We start from the raw sequence: 22,454 nt of genomic DNA, 5'->3' as shown, positions 1-22,454 counted from the left end.
AATTCCATGGACTGTCAGAATTGAACTGTAAGACACCCTGTTAGTGCCTGGAAATTTGGAGAATTGGTTGGTATGGGGGAAAAAATGCCTATGCATTTGGTATCAGAAGTGTAGTAAAAACAGTCATATGTCAACACTGATCAAACTGTACACATATGTACAGTTTATTATACTTTAATTTTTTTCTCAACAAAGTTGTAAAAATATTTGCCAATTTGATTAAGTGATATGTCATATTATTTTTATTTTTTCACTAGCTGCACAAACACCATATGTAATTCTTACTTAAAAAATAACTTTATGACTCTAAATTCTACACTCAATTTAAGAAATCAAGAAACTAACAGCATTATTTCAGCATTGTTTTTATACAGAAGTAACTGGCTTGCCAACAGCAATATCATAAAGCAACGAAAAAGCTCTCACAACACTCAAGAGAGGCATTACATCACGGTATAAGAACATATGCAGAGTACAGTCTCCCTTATTTTGCAGTAAAAACCGAACTGTATTTTCTTCATGAATAAAGAAGATTCCTTTCTTCAGAGCTCAACTAATGTAATAGTCATTGAAAGAATATAAAGATACACATGGATTTATGCGGTCAATGACCAAATGATTTTCAACATGAGTATCAGTAACAGAGCATTTGGATCGGTCACAATTCATTTAGGTTCTTCCTGTTGTAAAATTAAGCCCACTTTTCAGTAGGGTAAAGACCTAAAAGTAGATTCAAAGAGTAATTTAAGGTATACATATTTAGGGACTTTCAACTGTCTCTTAAAAAACTACATCAATTTATACTTCTATTAGCAATGTGTAACTAAACCTGTTTTCCTATGTCTGTTGAAACAGGTTCTAGTTATTCTAAATAATTACTGCCACTCTACATTTCACTGTTATATTCATTTACATTTATCTGACTGTTGCACAGATAAACTTTCTCTCACATGATCACCTTAGACCCAACCCTTCTTTCCTGTTGGCTTTGACCTCAGTTTTGCTCATGGCCTTGGAAGGTATTCCCTTGCTCAAGCTTCTTGCATCTGTTATATTCACCCTCCATCTGAAGATGTCCTGAATCCATTCTCCCATCATCTACCTTTTGTCCCTGATTTTGCCTTTAATACTCCCACATTAGTACTGTCAATCTGTAACCACTGTAAATGGCTACACCACAGATACAACCCTCGCACTATTCTAGCACTTGACGTGCATTATCTCATTTAATCCCCACAACAACCATATGAAATGGATTTTTATTTCTCTATATTATAGATGAAAAGACCAAAGCAGAGAGAAGTCACAAAGCACAGCCAAGGTTGTATGGCTACTGATTAGCAATGCTGGATTTTAACTCCAGGTTGTCTGTCACTAGAGCCTGGGTACTTAAACATTACATTAAATGGCCCCCTAAAAGAACAAGAAGGGCACAAGATGCAATGTCCAGCCAGTTCCAAACACCTTGGTTTAATCCAGGAGGTAAACTCCAGGCCTGAGCTTTACCCAGGTTGGTCCCACGGTTGATCCATGTCATCATGTTTATTCCTAGATGTTCCAGAGACGGCCACACCAAAATCTCCCTCAATTTCACAATGCTCATGAAGGATTTTAAAGCCCCAATTGGTCAGGGACTGTGATATCTTACAAATAAGGAATGACAGGCCATGGTGCTCTTTCTACTTGTTTTCCCCATTAGGTTTATGCATCTCTCAAACAGGTGTGTAAACCCTCCAGCACGCAAAGCCTCCTGAAGCATTTTCTTGGCGCGCCAGTTCTTATATTTTGAATTGAAATCTCTTAAGAGGTCTTATCATGTGTATAGATAAACAAACTTAGCAGAACCTTGCCTTTTGATGTTCACTAACATCATGACTCTTCCAGAGGCTGAAGAAAATAAATGAGCAGTAAGTGGAATCAGGCGTATTAGAACAAGAGGGCAGGTCAACGTAGCAAGAAAGATAATGCACTTCACTGGTACAAGTGGTTAAATGTTAGTCTACAAAGAGGTATTTCTCTGCAAGTCCATGGAATGAATGCATAGCTATTGTTTAATAAAACGAACTTGTCACTTTTTATACCAAAGCTTTGAAAGAAAAACTTTACTGTATGTTTCCATAAATTAGAGCTAGAATTTTTGCCACAATACTGTTGGACTAAATGTTCTGTTTATGAATACTCAAATATCCAACAATACTCAGGTCTACTTCTGTCATAGTGAGTTTTTTGTAACAAAAAATTATAGTTCACATAGACGTAAAATACTTTTGTAAATGAAAGAAAGAGCAGAAATGGTGGTGGATTCTCCTGATTGAGATTTAGCATGTGCGGGTAGACTCTGCTTCTATGTATGCGTAGATAATACCATCAAGGATGACTCACTAAATTTTAAGAAGTCAATTATTTGTGTATGTTTTGAAAGCTGATGCCTCAGAATTTTATTCTTTCTCTCATCAGACAACATTTGTTTATTACTATCTCAGAAGACAGGGTCCTACCTTCTGACTGGCATCAGTTCTCTTAAAACACACCCCATTCTTTGGGAAATGTGTGCCTGCCAATTTAGAACTGGATATCTGAAAAGTTACTTGGTTACTACTGGCAAAACAGATTCTTAACGAGTTTTACTTTAATCTTCTCTTGCCCAAAGTTTCAAGCAGCAGCCAGGTATAAATCTGTTATGTGACTGGTTTTCCTGTGGGTAAAAGTCAAGTCCACCTCTCCTAGCATTTAGTACTCTTTGACTTTCCCTTGTGTGTCCTGATGGTGGCAAAAATCTCATCATCATTCTAAACTGTTTAAAAAACCTTATATTTAAAGCTTCGAAAAATTATAATTAAAAAATTCTTAAAACCTTTTGGAAAAATTTGAGAAAAGGATGAGCAAGAACAGCAAGACTTATCAGTTTGACAGCAATTTTAAAAAGGCATTTATAGGAAAACTCACAAAATCCAAGTGAGGTCTGTAGTCTAGTTCATTGTACCATACCTGTGTCAATTTCCTTGTTTTGATAATGTACTATAATTATGTAAGATGTCACCACTGGGAGAAGCTGAATGATGGGTACGCACAACCTCTCTGTACCTTTTTACAAGTTTAAAAAGTTTTAAAAACCCAACTGCATGAAAGCACTGTTATGCTGCTCTGGGCATCTCCCAGTACAGAGCTCCTAGAACAAGGCAGTGCTGAGACCTCAAGGTGAAGAGGACCTTGAAGGCTCCAGCTTTGACCACTGCCTCACCTAATGTGCAGCCCTGGCTCCCCAGGCTCTGGCTGCTTGACCTTTGGTTCCATGACAGTAAGGGAGAATCGGATGGGAGTATGGGCCCCATGGCTGGGATTCTGTTGTCTGCCAGGGAAGCTTGAGGTCATTTATTAGGTGAGAGCACATGCAACCCAAAAAAGAACCTACTGGACCACCATGGCTATCCTTCTGGAGTGGAGGGATAGAAAATCCATCCTCTGCATGATCTTTAAGCTGCCAGGCTGTGTGGAGCTTAGAAAATCCCCCCTTCCCATGGCCCTGCTGTTGAGAGACAATAAAACGGGGGCGGGGGGGGAAATGGAGTACTTTTGTGGGACCCCACCTCTCTTTTCCCACACAGTTCGTTATCTACCTGGTCTTCCAGCAGAGGGCCCTGGATCCCTAGTTCTGCCTAATTTTTAAGCAACTGTTTAAATGGAGACAAAAATTAATAATGCAAAATTTGAGGGAAACTTCTGAAAATCAAACTAAGAAAGGAAATGCTGGATAAAAACAATACAATGAAAAAGTAAAACAAACATAAATAATTTGTTAGAACTCCCTTTTTTAAGGTCAGTTTCAGAATCACCTTGGAAGGTAAAGTCTCAACTAGTGAAAATTTGGTCACATCTCACGGTATAGATGAGACTAAAATTGTCTGGATTAAAAGAAACAGCTACATTTAAAAAAAAAGTCATTACTGAATGAATGAACAAAATGATGTATTTTAATATGCTCAAAAAGCATAACTTAAAACACTGGTGAAAATTAACTTTGTTCTTGCCCTTACAGCTGCATGAAAGCACTGATTTTGGTTTTGTTTTTTATCTTCTTTGATTTTGTTAATTTGTGCATTTTACTGGTCTTTTTTTTTTCCTGCTACATTTAACATGATGTACGTGAAAAGTTATTAATCTGATGAATGTTTATGAATAAAACTACTGACAAATAACTTTTTGGAAGATATGCAAGTCTTGTGGTGAGCACAGTACCAAGAAGGAAAAGCGCTTAGTCCAGTCCTGATCCACAAAGGTGGAATCCCAGGGCAGAGGCCTGGCAGGACAGCATGACGCAGCAGCCTGCACACCTAAAGGAGACCGTGCCTTGACTGTATCAGCTGTGTACTTGCAGAGCGGGGGGGAGAGGGGAACACAGACAAAATTGTAAATGATAAATTTTCTTTAATAAAACAAAAACAACAACAGCAACAAAAGATTTTTTTTTGAATATCCACCTTTTCTTTTTTTAAGAAACCAATTTGAAATGAACAGGGCAATGCCTTTGGAAAGCTTGTTCTACTACACAAATGTACACTAGCTTAGCCAAAGAAAGGGGCCAGTCAGAGTTTTCAAACCCACGGCTGAGAAAATAAAAAAGTACATAATTACAAGGGACAGGACCCTGAGTATGGTGAGTAAACTCACCATTCATTTTAATAGTAAAGAAGGTCTCACTTAGTTGGCTTATGTAGAAGAAATGTGTTCAAGTCTTCAACATTTTCAATACAGATAGAACTGTGAATACTTCTACTGAATAGGACAAAACTTTTGTGGTGACAATGAAGTATGAGAGCAGCTTGTGAAGACGAGTCATGTTCAATTATTAAGTTTATTCAAATGGGATAAAAACATGGCTGGTAAAATAAAGATCACCCTCATTAGTTATCTTTCTTCACAGGAAAAAATCCATTAGTGGCTATTTCCCTAAGACTGTAAAAGAGACTGAAAAATGGATGATGTTAACTGCCATATGACACAAATGACCAATCTCTCAGCAGGAAGAAACGCATACTGAAATGTCTAACACAGCAGGCTCAACACTGCACCACACTATCCTTCTACTAGCACCCTAAGCCTTTGTTACAGAGAGCTCACAAAACTGATAATAATAGCTAAAACTCACACAGCCCTTACCAGACAGCAGGCTTTGCATATATTAGCTCAGTAATCCTCACAATGACCCTATGAAGTAGGGATTATGATCCCACCCCATGGTATCAGTGAAGACTACACAGGGAGTCTGGACTTCTACCTAACCCAGCAGTAATGTGTGGTGTCCAAAGAGAAAGAGTGGAGAGTTAGAACTTCAATCATCACCTACTGGTAACAAGGTTATCTCCACTGTGGTGTCAGTGAAGACCATGTAGGGACCAGAATTCCTACTCCATCCAACAATAACAAGGAGTCCCCCCACCTTGGGCACCAAAAGAAGCAAAGTGGGGAAACTGAACTAGAATTCTAAGAAGTGATCAATGGGACTTTCGACCAAAGTGATCAGTGGGACTTTCCTGGTGGCGCAGTGGTTAAGAATCCACCTGCCAATGCAGGGGACACGGGTTTGATCCCTAGTCCAGGAAGATCCCACATACCACGGAGCAACTAAGCCTGTGTGCCACAACTACTGAGCCTGTGCTCTAGAGCCCGAGAGCCACAACTACTGAGTCCACGCACCACAACTACTGAAGCCTGTATTCCCTAGGGCCCACATGTCACAAGACAGTCCACACACCTCAACTACTGAAGCCTGCACGCCTACAGCCTGTGCTCCGTATCAAGAGAAGCCACCATAATGAGAAGACTGCACGCTGCAACAAAGAGTAGCCCCCACTTGCCACAATTAGAGAAAGCTATCGTGTAGCAATGAAGACTCAATGCAGCCAAAAATAAATACATAAATAAATAAATCTTTAAAAATAAATAAATAAATAAAAATAAAAAGTGATCAAGTAACCCACAGGGAGTGAGAAAAAGAAAATCAAAGAAGAGAAAAAGTAAATAAGATGGCAGACTTAATAAGTCCTAACATATCAATAATTACATTAAATGTAAATGATCTAAATATATCAAAAGGAGATTGGCAGAATACATTAAAAATATGACCCAATTATATGCTGCCTAAAAGAAATTCACTTCAAATATAATTATATAGGCAAGCTTAGAGTAAAATAATGAGGAAAAAAGACATATCTTATAAATACCAATCAAAAGAAAGCAGGACATCCTATTTCCAAATGATGACACATGGAGATCCATGGAGCTACCCCAACAAACAATCAAAACTAGAGAATATTCATTTCAAAATATTTTTAAGTCTCTGGAAATTGTTCTAAGGGCATATAACAAATAAAACATTCTCCCATGAAATAGAGAATTTGACTGGACTTTGTCCCCACTTCCTTGGAGATCGCCTCTAAATCCTTACAATTTTGTGAGTGACAGGAGTGTCTTTGTTATTCGTGGTGCACCCCTTGGACCACATCAGAGTTTATGTCAACAAGATGACTCAGAATGTCAGAAAGACCAACCATGTGATTAGACGGTTGGAGCTTTGAGTCACGTGGTATCAGCCCAATCTCTGAGGAAGGGAGGAGGGTTGGAGATTATTATCACCCTCATGACCAATGATTCAGTCAGTTATGCCTGTGAAATGCCCACAAAAACTGCACAACTCTGGAAACTGAGTGAGCCCCTTAGCTGGCAATACTCTGTGCATATTACACATCATTGAGTAGGGAATGACACATTCCTGACTCCATGGGAAAAGGACATCAGAAAAAGTATACCAGAAGCTTTGTGTTTGGGACCCTCCAGATCTAACCCTATTTGTCTCTTTCTTTAGGCTGGTTCTGATTTGAATCAGTTTTGCTATAACAATACTGTAATCATAAATATAACACATTCCTGAGTTCTGTGAGTCATTCTAGTGAATTATCAAGTCTAAAGGACAGTGGGAAGCCTTGAATTTATAGCCAGTTGGTCAGAAGGGAGGGTGGCCCTCAAAATCCTCCCAATAGTGGCTGGTGTCTGAAGTGAAGCAGTCTTGTAGAGCTGACTGTGCCCTTAACAGTAGCTCAGAATTCTGCGCAGGGGTGAGGTAGTCCATAAGAACAGAGATCTGAAGCTTTCTCAAAGGAACAGACTTTATTTTAAATGGAAGGTAGGGAAGTTCAAGCCTATGGAAGTTCAAGCCTAAGGGCACTCTTGAAAACATTGGAGATTTTGGTGGTAAGCAATTCTCAGGAGTCTAGTAGCTTCATGAAAGCAGCAGCAAGCTCCAATGTAAACCAGCTAACTTCCCAGAAAGAACCAGGGAAAGAGACAGCTAAGAAGAGTGCCCCTAAGGACAGAACAAATCTGAATACTGGCCTCAAAAACTATCCTGAAATGGGACCAAATTTAATTGCATCAGAATGAGAACAATTTATGTTCTAAGAAAACAATAGGGCTATATGCCCACAATTAGCGGAGCCTAACAGCTGAATGTTATATCATAACAGGGGTAAAAAGCCTAACAGATCAGAAAGAGAGCGAAAGAGAGCCCTACTAAATCTGCCAATCCATGTGACCATGAGCATGCTAAAGATGCTCCCTCTGAGAGGTGACACTAGAGGCTTCATTCTGCAAGAGAAATAAATTCCATAAAAATAATCCATAGCAGAAATTAAAGAAATAATGTTTATGAAGGAAAAATTCTGAAAAATAAAAATTTTCAGTCACAGAATAAATACATTAAAAAAAATTGCCCAGTTTTTCCTCTAAAATCAGGAACAAGGCAAGAATCCCCATTTTTGACACTTCTATTCAACAAATACTGGAAGTTCTAACCAGAGCAATTAGGCAAGAAAAAGAAATAAAAAGCATGCAAATTGGAAAAGTAAAATTATCTCCATTTGCAGATTACATGATCTTATATGTAGAAAACATGAAAGATTCCACACAAAAAAATCCTGTTAGAACTAATAAATGAATTCAGCAAAGTAGCAATACATACCGTCAACAGACAAAAATCAATTGTTTTCCTATGCACTAACAATAAACAATCTGAAAAGGAAATTACAAAAATAATTACATTTATAATAACATCAAAAAGAATAAAATATTTAGGAATTCTCTTAACCAAGAAGGTTAAAAACTTGAACACTGAAATTATAAAATACTGCTGAAAGAAATTAAAGAATGTACAAATAAATGAAAAGAGATCCCACGTTCATGGATTATGAAATGTAGTATTATTAAAATGTTCATACTACCAAAACAATCTATAGATTCAACGCCGTTCCTATCTAAATCCCAGTGGCATTTTTCACAGAAATTTTTTAAAATCCTAAAATTCATAGGGAACTACAAAAGATTTTGAATAGCCAAATCAATCTTGAGAAAGAAGAAAAAAATTGGAGGCATCACACTTACTGATTTCAAAATATAGTAATAAAACACTAGGATATTAGCATAAACACAGACACACAGACCAATGGAACAGATTTAGAGAGCCTACAAATAACACACATATATCGTCAATTGATCTCCAACAATGATGCCAAGACAACATAAGGAGGAAAGAACAGTTTCTTTAACAAATGGGGAAACTGGATATCCACATTCAAAAGAATAAAACTGGATCCTTATCTTACACCATATACAAAAATCAACTCAAAATGTATTAAAGACTTAAACATAAGACCCCAAACTATAAAACTCCCAGAAGAAAACATACGGGAAAAGTTTTATAACACTGGTCTAGGCAATGATTTCTTAGATGTGATACCAAAAGCACAGGTAAGAAAATGCAAAAATAGACTAAGTGGGTCAAACTAAAATGCTTCTGCACAGAAAAGGAAACAATGAACAGCGTGAAAAGGCAATTTATGGAATGACAGAAAATATCTGCAAACCATCTATCTCATAATGAGTTAATATCCAAAATAGTTAAGGAACTTCTGCAATTTAATAGCAAGAAGACTAATAATCTGGCTAAAAATGTGCAGAGAAAGGACTTGAATAGACATTTCTTCAAAGAAGACATATAAATGGCCAACAGATATGAAAAGATGCTCAACATCACTGATGATCAGAGAAATGCAAATACAAAACCACAATGAAGTATCACTTCCCACCTGGTACGATGGCCATTATTTTAACAAAAAGGAAATAAATGTTGACAAAGATATGGAGAAACTGGAACCCTTGTGTACTGTTGGTGGGAATATAAAATGGTGTAGCCACTATGGATGGAGCAACCTCAAAAAAATTACAGAAAGAACTACCATATGAAACAGCAATCCTACTTCTGGGTATTTATCCAAAAGAACTTGAAAACAAGTTCTCAAAGAAATATTTGCACTCTAGTGTTCACTGCAGCAGTATTTACAGCAGTCAGGAAGTGAAAGTAATCTAAATGCCCATCAATGGTCGAATGGATAAAGAAAGTGTTGTTTATACACACCATAGAATATTATTCAGTCATAAAAAAAAGAATAAAATGCCATCATATGCAACAATACAAATGAACCTTGAGGGGATGATGCTAAGTGATATAAGCCAGTCACAGAAGGACAAAACTACTTGATTTCACATAGATGAGGTATATAAAGTAGTCAAACTCATAGAAACCAGAAGCAGAATGATACAGGGGAAACCAGGAGTTGCTGTTCAATGAGTACAAAGCTTCGGTCACGCAAGATGAAAAAGTTCTAGAGGTTTGCTGTACAACACTGTGCTTACAGTTAACAATACTGTACTGTACACTTAAAAACTGTTAAGAGGAAACATCTCATGTTATGTGTTTTTTAATCACAATAAAAAATAATAAAATAAAATTTAAAATAGTAAATGTCATATATCAACAATGAACACGTGTAATTTGAAATTAAAAACACAATACCATTTATATTAGCACCTCCCAAAAATGATATACTTAGGTATAGATCTAACAAAATATATACAGATCTGTATGAAGAAAACTACAAAACTCTGACGAACAAAATCAAGAAAAACTAAATAAATGAAGAGATACTCCATGTTCATGGATAAAAAGACTCAGTATTGTTTCAACATGTCAGTTCCTCCTAACTTGACCTATAGATTCAGTGTGATCCCTATCAAAATCCCAGCAAGTTATTTTATGGATATCAACAAACCGGTTCTAAAGTTTATATGGAGAGGCAAAAATCCTGTAATAGCCAACAGAATATTGAAGGTGAAGAACAAAGTTGGAGGATTGAGGCTACCCGACTTCAAGACTTACTACAAAGCTACAGCAATCAAGATAATGTGGTATGGGTGAAAGAATAGACAAATACATCAATAGAACAGAAGAGAGAGCCCAGAAATGACCCCCCAAAATATAGTCAATTGATCTTTGACAAAGGAGCAAAGGCAATACACTGGAGCAAAGACAGTTTCTTCAACAAATGATGCTGGAATAACTGGACATCCACATGAAAAAAAATTAATCTAGACACAGACCTTACACTCATCACAAAACTCATAATAATAAATGTAAAATACAAAACTATAAAACTCCTAGAAGATAACACAGGAGAAAATCTCGATGACCTTGGGTATGGTCATCTATGGGTATGACCTTATGCCTTTTCATATATAACACTAACAATAAGATCCATGAAAAAATTAACTGATAAGCTGGACTTCATTAAAATTAAAACCTTCTGCTCTACAAAAGATATTATCAAGAGAATTAGAAGTCCCAGACTGGGAAAAAATATTTGCAAAAGATGCATTTAATAAAGGACTGTTATCCAAAATATTTTACAAGGAACTCTTAAAACTCAAAAATAAGATAACAAACAATCCATCTTAAAAATGAGCCAAAAACCTTAACAGACACCTCACCAAGAAGATACAGATGGCAAATAACCGTATGAAAAGATGTTTCACATCATACGTCACCAGAGAAATGCAAATTAAAAACAACCAGATATCAGTACATACCTATTAGAATGGCCAAAATCTGAAACACTGACATTACTACCAAACGTTGGTCAGGACATGGAGTTAAAGCAACTCCAACTCATTGCTGATAGGAATGCACAATGGTACAGCCACTCTGGAAGGTGGTTCGGTGGTTTCTTACAAAAGTAAACATACTCTTACCAGCAATTACATCTCCTGGTATTTACTCAAAGAAGTTAAACACTTAATGTCCACATAAAAATCTGCACACAGATGTTTTTAACATCTTTATTCATAATTGCCAAACTTAGAAGCAACCAAGATGTCCCTCAGTAGGTGAATAAACTGTCATACACCCAAACAATGAAATACTATTCAGAGCTAAAAAGAAATGAGTTATCGATCGTGAAAAGACATGGAGGAAACTTAAGAGCTTATCACCATGTAAAAGAAGCCAATCTTAAAAGGTTATAGATCTGTGATTCCAACTACATGATATCCTGGAAAAGGTGAAACTACGGAGACAATAAGAAGAATAGTGTTTGTCAGGAGTGAAGGGGGGTAGGGAGAGACAAAAACACAAAGCACAAAAGATTTTTAGGGCAGTGAAAATATTCTGTATGATTTTGTAATGATGGATATATATCATTACATGGCTGTCCAAACCTACAAAATGTGCAGTACCAAGAGTGAACCCTAAGGTTCACTCTGGACTTCAAGTGATCATGATATGTCAATGTAGATTCATCCTTTGAAAAAAAGGAAGGAAGGAAGGAAGGAAAGAAGGAAGGAAGGAAGGAAGGAAGGAAGAAAAAGAAAATAAATGTACCTTCTGGTGAGTTATGTTGATAATGGGAAAGGTTCTGCATGTGTGGGGACAGGGGGTATATGAGAATCTCTGTATCTCCCTCTCAATTTTGTTGTAAATCTAAAACTGCTCTAAAAAAACTAACAAAAATTTTTAGAGTAGCAAAAAAAAAAAAAAAAGCATATTAGCACAAAATGTAACAAGGAATAAAGATGACACAGTTCAGTGGTCACTGTGCCCAACTGAAGCCTAGCTATCAGAGTTCGAGTTTCAGATTGTCTCTTTACCTTGTTTCCTTCACCTGTAAAATGAATTAGACTAGGGGAACTTGAAAATCTCTTTCAGCTCTAAAAGTCTATGAATCATCTTAACACAAACCAGAAAGCTTGGAATAAAACAATACACTTGAATAACATCACCCCAAAAGCCTGTTGAGTGTTTGTAAAAATGGACTATTACTAATTACTAAAGTTTTTTAAGTCTTAAGAAAAGTCATGTAATGCAGATGGTTGTTCCATTGTTAAAACAAACACACACATGCCTTCTCAGCCATTTTAGTGTTTTTACATGATCCACCCAAATATCAAACTGGTATGTGAAACAATAGTTTGGACATTTTCCACATTATGAAACATCCTAAATGTTTTTTTTTTTAAGATTCTGCTACATAATATATAAAACATTCTTTCAAAAAAATGCATACTTAATTTTAGTGGATTTCTTTAAGAAAACATTATTCAATTTTTCCTTAATTATCACCAAGTGATATATATATAGAAATAAGTATGTTGTCTAGTGGCAAATGCAGAGCTCAGAATCAGAAGACAAGTTCAAGTTCTCACACCTCTAAATGAGTGTCCTCAGGCAAGTTATAAAAATCACCTGAGCCTCAATTTTCCTGTCTGTAAAATAAGAAGCTGGATGTTCTCCAACCTTTTCAAAAGCTTAGGACTTTTGTCTTCTTTTTGTGCTACGCATACCATATTTCAAGGATCTATCTTTCAGACAGACTGCATTTCTTTAGTAATAATAAATCATCTTCCTGTTCCTTCCACCAAACACTGCCAATCTGAGATTTAGAACAGCTTGAGATACGAATTCAGACATACACTGTTCTAACCCAAAGCCAAGCAATCTACTAAGAATGAATGCATTGTTTCCATTAGGTTGTTGAAATACCAATAATGACACCTATTATTATATCGAGTCCAGCAGCACCAAGCTGAGAACCACAAGTCTAGATGATACCGAAGACCATTAATATAGTGGGAAAAAAGTAAAAGCACTGTTTTTTTTTCACTTGTCCAAATATTAAACACTGACAATTTCAGGTACTGCACTATATGGTTTTATTTTAAATAAAAAAACAACAGTTTTTTTTTTCAAATTACACTTCTCACTTTTTAAAATTTATCCCTCCTTTTCTTATGGGGCGAAGGGGAGTAGTTAACCACGTTTATATTACAGATTGACTAGCTTTTCAAGAGCAGTTTCAACTTTTAAAAACTTTGCTGACATCACCAATAAAACCAAAAATAGTACAATGTAGCCTATAAATACTTTCTGAATGAATGAATGAATGAATGAATGCTACACCAACTACACACAGATGTCTTAGGGAGACTGTTGCCACTGTCTTTCTGAACCCTAACTGCCTTCAACCACACAGTTCCTTGCTGCTTCTTTTAGTGCTTTTAATTGGTGCTTTGACTACCCTCACATTTCTCATTTCTCATGTCAAGGGGAGTTTTACCTTTTCAATTACTTATACTCCATGTAATATGTGCAAAAAGATCATAGACCAAGCATATCTTCATTAACATTTGTTTTAAACAAAGTTTGCTTACTCATGTTAAAACAAAATACCCAATGATTAAAACTGGTGCATAAATAGTCAAATGAACAGAAGAGAATACAAAGTCCAGAATAATACTAAATGCATACAGAATCTTAGTATATAACAGTCAAGTCTCAACGCAAAGGGCATTAAAGTTGGATCCAACTTTCAGTATAAATCCCAGAGGGATCAAAAATTTAAGGACAAAAAACAAAACCATAAAAGTTCCAAGAAGTAACTTATAAGGATTTTTTATAATCACAGAAAGGGGAAGGCATTATTAACTAGGCTAACATTACAAATGCTATAAAAGGTTATAAAAGAAAGGCCATTCAAATACATTAAAAGAAAATTCCACCATAAACAGAGAACAAGAAAAATATTACCGAGTCATATCATAAAGTCAAACACACACACACACACACACTTTCTCACTCTTTTCAAGTAAGGAAAAAAAAGACCAACAATCTAATTTTAAAATGAGCAACAGATATATATAACTATATCATTGACATAAATACTATAGAGATGAAAAAAGCATAGAAATGGCTCATAAATGTACAAAAAATATACTCAATCCCACTCACAACAGGAAAAATGCGAAATAAAACTACACTGAATACCATATTTCCGCTATCAGATTGGCAAATATCCAGAAGTTTGAGAGCACCCTGTTACTGAAGCTGTAGGGGAACAGGAAACCTCATACACTGCTGGTAGGAATGTAAACTGGGAAATCTCTATCAAGCATAATCTGGCAACATTTATCAAAATTATAAGTGCACATATTCTTTGACTTAGTATTTCTACTTGTAAGGATTTATCCAACAAATACACTTGCACACATCTAAAAGGATGTATGTATGACATTTTATGCAGCAGAATTATTTATAATATAAAAATACAGTAAACAATTCAAATGCCCATCAGTTCAAAACTAGTTAAATAAAATAATAAAGTCCTACCCATTATCAATATGGAACGGTCTTACGCACATACTATTGAGTGAAAAGAAAATTATAAAACAGTGTGTCTGGAATGCTAGAGAATAAAATAATACATATTTGCATTTTCTTCCATGTGTATAAAAAGATTCTAGAGTAATATTAAAGAAACTAACTAACCAAAAATTATTTGTTTGGGAGACAGGGTGGAAGTTGTGCTAATGGCGACAAAAGGACGGGGAGATTTTCTCACCTTTTTTGCATTTAAAATTTTTATCCATTCAAAAGACTAAGTAAAAATAGAAGAGTAAAATAAGTAAGATTAACAATGCAGCAGAATTTGAACTAAAGTCCAACTAAACTCATCACTGAAATGAAATGAGAGGTACAAAAGTGACTTAAAATGTTCTTACTTCTTCTAGATACTTTGAAGGGCTCTCTGGGCTCTTCCACTACAAAGCAACCAGTATTTCCTGTAAATTTGTATTTACACATACCCTGTAATGCACAGATGTGTTCCCAGAAACTCCCACACATGTGCACCAGGAGATGTACTCAAAAATGTTTAAATGTTGTTTATAGTAACAAAATCCTGAAAATATCCCGTGTGGACTAATAGGAGAACAGGTAATTCAATTATAGAACATGCATACAGTGGATGAAATAACTATATGTAAACAAATTAAATTAATCTTAAATTATAATTTGAAGTGGGAGAAAAAAGTATACAGTATAACATCATTCTTTCTAAGATTAAAAAAACAAAACTAAAATACTGTTAAGGACTCATACTTATTTGATAAAACTGTATGAAATAAAGGGTGGGGTGACTATATATAAAATCCAGAGAGTGGCTCCCTCAGGTGGGCAGAGGCAAGGTAGGCCAAGGGACATGAAAGAGGAGGATGAAGGTGAAGATAATAACGACATTGGTAACGTTCTGGTCCTCAAATGCAGCGGTGGATTCCTAAGTGTTTACTTTATCATCATGCTTCATAATTTACATGTGTTAAATTCATTATGTATCAAGTATTACCAATATTTTTTCTTTAAAAATAACACACAGGTTTAACATTTCTTGGCAAATTATATCATATGGAAGTTATAAACCTCCGTCTTTCTAGACAAGCTGATGAATGAGTACTTAACAAGGATTACCGTTATTTTCTCCAATGTTTATTGCAGAATTTCTTGGATAACAGAGAAAATCAATTTAGTAGTTCTTAATACTTCAACTTTCAGTCTCTGGGAGACTTTCTTCTGTGTTTCACTGCTCTGCTCTGTTTCAGTTATAAAAATACTAGTTTTAAACACCTTGATCCCCATAGGGCTCTGAGAATAAAGAGCACATATTTCAGATTTCCAAAACAAATTTCAGAAACTGAAATTTCATTCAAACTTTAGAAAACTATTCATTTTCTCTTCTTCTTAAAAAAAAAAAAAGTCATAAAAGTCTCCCCAAGTGGACTTAGGTATTCAGATAACTACCTCCATAGCTGTTTAACATATACCATTTGTTTAAATTCAGCCAGATTGTGCAATTCAGGCCAAAGTTTGTGTATCTGTGACTATTTTAAATATACTTCAGTTTTTTCCTGATTATAAACCTGTGTATGTTTACTATGGAAAAAACATTCTCTTGTATTTTCCATATCTTTTAGCTAAGCTTTAGAAAAAAAAAAATAGGCCTAACCTTTGTATTCTTGTTTATTCAGAAAGACAGTGCTAATTCACAATCCTCTCAGCAGTATATGAGTACCTGTTTCTTCAATGGTTAGAATCACCCTTTTTAAATTCATCAATTATATGAATCAGAAATTACATAACATTTATTTCTAATCTGGACTTTCCTGATTGCTGAACCGTTTTCATTATTTAACTTCTGTTTGTTTGTGTTCTTTTTAATGACTCCCTAAGTCCTCTGGCCATTTTTCTATTGGGAAGTTTATTAACCTGTATGTCTCCTTTGGATATATTTAACCTGTTGCTTAGATATGTTACAAGTTATCCTTTCTGTCTGTCATTTGCCTTTTTATTTCTTAGGCTGATTTCTGAATTCATTTTTAGTTTTTATATATCTAAATTCATCTCTTTTTAATTTATGATTTCATCCTTCGCTCTTATGCTTAAAAACACTCATACTGCAATCAATAAATGCATCCTTAAATTGTTCATATGGTTTCCTTTTTTAAAAAACATGTATCTGAAATCTTTTTGTATGTAAAAATACATCATGCAAGTTTTTAAATCATGAAAATTTAAATTCATCCAACCTTTCCGGAGAGTATTTCCTGTTAATCGGATTAAAGACTTTCCTTCTAGTTTCAGATTATTTTTCTTTAAATGAATACGCCTTTAAACTGAGACGAAGCGAGAGAGTAACACAGACATATATATACTACCAACTGTAAAATAGTCAGTGGGAAGTTGTTGTATAACAAAGGGAGTCCAACTCGAGGATGGAAGATGCCTTTGAGGACTGGGGCGGGGAGGGTGGGGGGGGCTTGGGGGGGGCGTCAAGGAAGGGAGGGAAGATGGGGATATGTGTATAAAAACGGATGATTGAACCTGGTGTACCCCCCCAAAAAATAAAAAAAAAATAAAAAAAAATAAAAAAAAAATAAAAAAATAAAAAAATAAAAAATAAATAAATAAATAAATGAATACGCCCTTAACGGCAACAAATAACAAGTGCTGGCAAAGATGTGCAGAAAAGAGAACTCTTATGCACTGTTGGTGGGAATATAAATTGGTGCAGCCACTTATGGAAAATAGTATGGAGATTCCTCAAAATATTAAAATAGAACTACCATATGATCTGGCAATTCCACTTCTCAATATTTGTCTGAAGAAAATGAAAACACTAATTAGAAAAGATGTATGTACCCCTATGTTCACCTATGTCTTACAGTTTTCTGAGTACAGGTCTTTTACCTCCTTGGTTAAATTTATCCCTAGGTATTTTATTCTCTTTGATGCAACTGTAAACGGGATTGTTCTTTTCAATTTCTCTTTGTGATAGCTCATTGTTAGTGTACAGAAAAGCAACAGAATTTTGTACCCTGAAGACAATTTTAACCTGGCACAGTTAGCACCTAACTGTAAGTAGGTAAAAAAAGTTAAAGTACATGTGCATTTAATTTTTGAAGTGGAAGATTTAAAAAAATATATTACAGTCATAAGAAACTGCTAAGAGTTACTGCTAAAAAATAGTTTAAATGGTTTTGCAAGTGACTGTGATTGCAGAGCCTCGTTCCTGACTTGGTTGCCTGCGGATTTAAAACATGGACCTCATTTTTGCATGCTTCCTAGGCTTTCTTCCTTGTACCGAGTTGCACTAAGTCTGTAAATTGCCTTGATATATACAAGGGAACATTACTCAGCCCTAAAAAACAATGAAATCTTGCCGTTTTCAACAAGGATGAACCTAGAGTGTATTATGCTATGTGAAACAAATCAGAAAAAGACAAATACTGTATGATTTCACTTACATATGGAAGTTAAAAAGCAAATGAACAAACATAACAAAAGAGTTACAGATACAGAGAACCAACAGGTAGTTGCTAGAGGGGTTTGGGGGAGAAAAGAAATAAGTGAAGGAGATTAGGACACACAAACTTCCAGTTGCGAAATAAATGTCACGGGTATGAAATATACAGTATGGGGAATATAATCAGTAACTATGTAATATCTTTGCATGGTGAAATCATAACTAGACTTATCGTGGTGCCCATTTTGAAATTTACAGAAATATTGAATGACTACATTGTGCAACAGGAACTAACATAGTGTTGTAGGTCAATGATACTTCAAAAACAAACAACCTCATACAAAAAGAGATCCAGATTTGTGATTACTAGATGCAGGAGGTGGGGGAAGCAGGCACTGGGTGTAGGCAATCAAAAGGTACAAACTTCCACTTATAAGCACCAGGGATGCAATGTACAATATGCCAATAGAATTAACACTGCTGTATGTTATATATGAAAGTTGTTAAGAGAGTAAATACTAAGATTTCTCATCATAATGAAAAGTATTCTATTTCTTTAGTTTTGTATCTCTATGAGACGGATGTTCACGAAACTTATTGTGATAATCATTTCATGATGTAAATCAAATCATTATGCTGTACATCTTAAACTTATACAGAGCCGTATGTCAATTATATCTCAAAAAAACTGGAAGAAGAAAAAAAATAAAACAGATTGCTACAAGTCAGCCATACTCTTAGATTTCCAACACAGTATTTATGTTTAAATAAATAATTAAGTTGAATCACTTGGCTTTATATTTAAATCCTATTGGCGCCAACTAATTTAACTGTCTCATTACAAAGTGGCTTCTGTTATGGGAGCCCCAAAAGGGAACTGTTCAGGGAACTCTCCCAAACCACTTAAAGACTCTCTTAATGTATTACCTCTGAAGTACCAGACTTCACCCACCCACCCTTCCCCCTCCCCAAAATGTAGAGGTTCTTGTAGGGGAAACAAGCATGCAATCTGTCTAATGTCATGTCACTGGGATGTTTGTTCCTTCTGGTTTCAGGATGTACAGCATTTAATAAAACATGGATATAAAAAGTGTCACAAAAGTGACAAAAATTTTAAGTCAACTTTAATACTGAAAAGGTTAATAAGAATTCTTCCCCATCTCAAAAGTGTTTGTCTTGCGTCATCTCTAATGAACCTAGAAGAACCAGCATATTTCACAGGGGCTAAATAAAACTTTTTAAAAGGTTAACGGAAAAATATTTATGTGAAAAATGCCTCCGAATAATCTTTTAGTGGGTGGATTCGGCACATACCAGTGAATACCTTTGAGCTTAGTCCAATTTTGAATTAAGTTAGAGTTTACCTTTAAGAAACAATGAACCTGCTTTTAAGTAAAACACTGTATTAATAAGAAACATGGAAGTGAATACAAAAAAAAGATTTTATCAACTGAACTGTATCTAAATATTTTACAAAGTTTTCCATGAGCCGTCAGTAAGCCTTTAAAATGCATGATCTTTCAAAAAAACCTGTTAGTCATTCATCTGTAAAAATCTAGCTTTTTATGTGTATGCCAAGCATAAAATTGCCCTATGCTAAATTTAACACAAACCTCACGTTACAGAGTTACGTGTTCTTGCACTTCAACATGACTATGACAGTGATTCGCAGGGTGAAAATAGAATAGTCTACGTTCTGCAATTCAGTATAATGAAGAAAGCCTGGGGAGCATGCAAAAATTAGGTCCATATTTTAAATGTGCAGGCAATCAAGCCAGGAACCAGGCTCTGCAATGGCAATCACATGCAAAACAATTTAAACTATTTTTTAAGTTGTAACTGTTAGCAGTTTCTTACGACTGTAATATTTTAAAAAATATCTTCCACTTCAAAAATTAAATGCACATGTACTTTAACTTTTTTGGTCTACTTACAGTTAGGAGCTAGCTGTGCCAGCTTATAATGATCCCTTTCCAATTCTGCACTCACTTCTTTTAATTTTTGTACACTATGGTTCCAAGTTAATTTCATAATATTTATTCAAATAACGGTTGGCTAAAAATTTGTTCTCTTTAACTACAGTTTGTGAAGTAATGTAAACTTTAACCAAAAAAAAAAAAAAATGAAGACAGTCACTTTATGATGACATTCTGTTTTTTACAAAGTAATATGTTACTTTTTCAGATGTTATTCAAGGATGATTAATCATTTTACAAATGCTAGAAAATTAAAGGTACTCAAAATTATAAACTGATATGTGTAACTTAACAGAGCACATTGAAAAATAAGATGTAAATTGAGTTGCTCAAGGTCAGACAATATGGCAGTGAGGCAGGCAGCTCTGGTAGTCTCTCAAATTCCTGTCTTTCCCACATGTGCCATTCTGAGACCCCTGCTCTACCCTCTGCCTTCAAAACAGTAACATAATTATTGTCCACAAGACAGGAACCACCTAGGGCAGAATTTCAAACTTAAGGAATTGATTAAGTAGAAGGGAATTTAACCTAAAAGCTATCATAACATACGAATTTTAGCTACTTTTAAGGGTGATGGAGTCATCATAGCAACCAACTTGTTCCTAACGTTGTGTTTAAATAGCTACGAGCTGCCTCCAGGAGACTCGGGGCTCCACTAGACAGAACCAGCTGTGGGGAAGAGAAACAGTTAATTTTCAGAGTGGGGTGACCCTCGTCATCAGCTGTGGTAGCCTGCAGCAGGGGCCACTCAGAGAAGAACCTCTGTATCAGCTTTCTTACCTCCTCACCACTGGGAAGGAGTGAGGGATCATCCTTCTTTCAAATCCTTGACATGAACTACTGGAGACCAGAGGAAGTGCTAAGTGTTAGCAGTTTGGTTCCACTTTCAGGGGAGTTCAAACAGCTTTATCACTTCTAACGTGATGTTTAAAGCATTATGCATTCCTACACACTTCTCATCACTGAAACTCACTGGCCTCTGTGATATTTCTTCCCCTACTTGTAAAGGAGTTCCAAATCCCTTAGCAAATTATAAAAAAAATCAACAGACATAAAAATGAGGGTCAAGATATCACTATTTAATGAGGGAGTTTGCAGGTTATCTACAATGTGCTTTCATGTTAAAACTATCAAGTTAACAACTATCTGACTTCCACATTCAAATACAAAATGTTTATGTTCTTTGAAAAAATAATCTAATGCCAAAAGTAACTATTCAAATATAAACCATATATATTCTTTGGTCACATGTACATGCAAAAAATCTGACAGATAAAAAGTATAAGAATGGAATTGCTGGCAAGCCTACACAAAATTATGGAATTTTTATTAAAAAAAAAAGAGAGAAGGCATGCAAGGAAATTAACATGTATTATGTGCTTACTAAGAAAGAGGTACTGTACTAAGTACTTTACACAAAACTGAAATGAACTGAATGTTTCTTACACTGCTTGACCAAGTAATTATAATCCTATACAAACATCAAAGGAATTAAAAAAACAAACTGAGAATCTTGAACTGATTCCATTTTTGCTTTGGGCAATGTGCTTCAGCCTATCACATTCATCATCCTTACATACACAGACAAAAGGCCCAGAGTCATATTATGTTATTTAATTATTAAAGTGCTAAGAGGAATAATAAATATATAGTAAATTACCTAAATTATTCCCAGAAAGTAACTCACAAATACCATTACCTCACTGAAACAGTCTAAGAGGCTAGTTTTGATGATCCAAGGATTCAATTTTCATAAGCATGCTCTGATAAGAGTTTGTTACAAATTTCATTATACATCAAGAGATGAGCTGCTAATAAGAAAGAATACTCTTCATTATGACAATTTACATATTTAAGCTAGTTCAGTTTCTGAAGGTTATGAGGAAGAGAACTAGGGTTAGAAATGAGAGACATCTAACTTCACTGGGGACTTCACTTCAACCGGGTCTTTGCTGGCTGGCTGTTCTGTTTTACCGATATATAGTAAAATGGTCACTTCAGTGAAAACAGATGCTTTTGGGGAGAGGTAGGGAGGAAATTAAGAAAAATATCTATGCTTCCAATGCATAACAGCTTGATCAAGTACCTTTGAAAAAAGAAATAACCTGAAGTGGATTTTTAAAGGTCTGATATACTATATTTGGAATCAGATTGTGAGCAATTTTATTCTTACATTTCTGATATTTCAATTAGTGACTTTAATAAAACATCAAAAATTCTAAAGACTCAGCACAACCTGAAAAAATGTATATTACAATGTTAAATGAAACCCAGTACAAATTTTCATCTATGTTATAATTATGTAAAAGTGTGAGTGTGTACCTAAAAAGTAGAACCGTGAAAAGAGTTGATGTTAGGTAATAAAGGGCTGGGAGATAATTGTTCTTCTTTCTTGATTCTTTTCTATTGTAATAATGTCACAATAAAAACGACTTTAAAAAAAGAATGTCACTGCTTTATGGAT

The 22,454-nt window shown here is 35.2% G+C and overlaps 1 protein-coding gene across 11 annotated transcripts in view; it reads right to left on the bottom strand.

Moving 5' to 3' along the window:
- The window catches only part of STAU2 (staufen double-stranded RNA binding protein 2), a 295,810-nt gene that overhangs the window by 136,787 nt on the left and 136,569 nt on the right, over positions 1 to 22,454 (bottom strand). The window lies entirely within an intron of this gene.

Source organism: Hippopotamus amphibius, chromosome 5 (genome assembly GCF_030028045.1).
Source record: "Hippopotamus amphibius kiboko isolate mHipAmp2 chromosome 5, mHipAmp2.hap2, whole genome shotgun sequence".
NCBI lineage: Eukaryota > Metazoa > Chordata > Mammalia > Artiodactyla > Hippopotamidae > Hippopotamus > Hippopotamus amphibius.
Note: the sequence above shows the minus strand (reverse complement) of the source record. Positions and strands in the feature narration are given on the sequence as shown.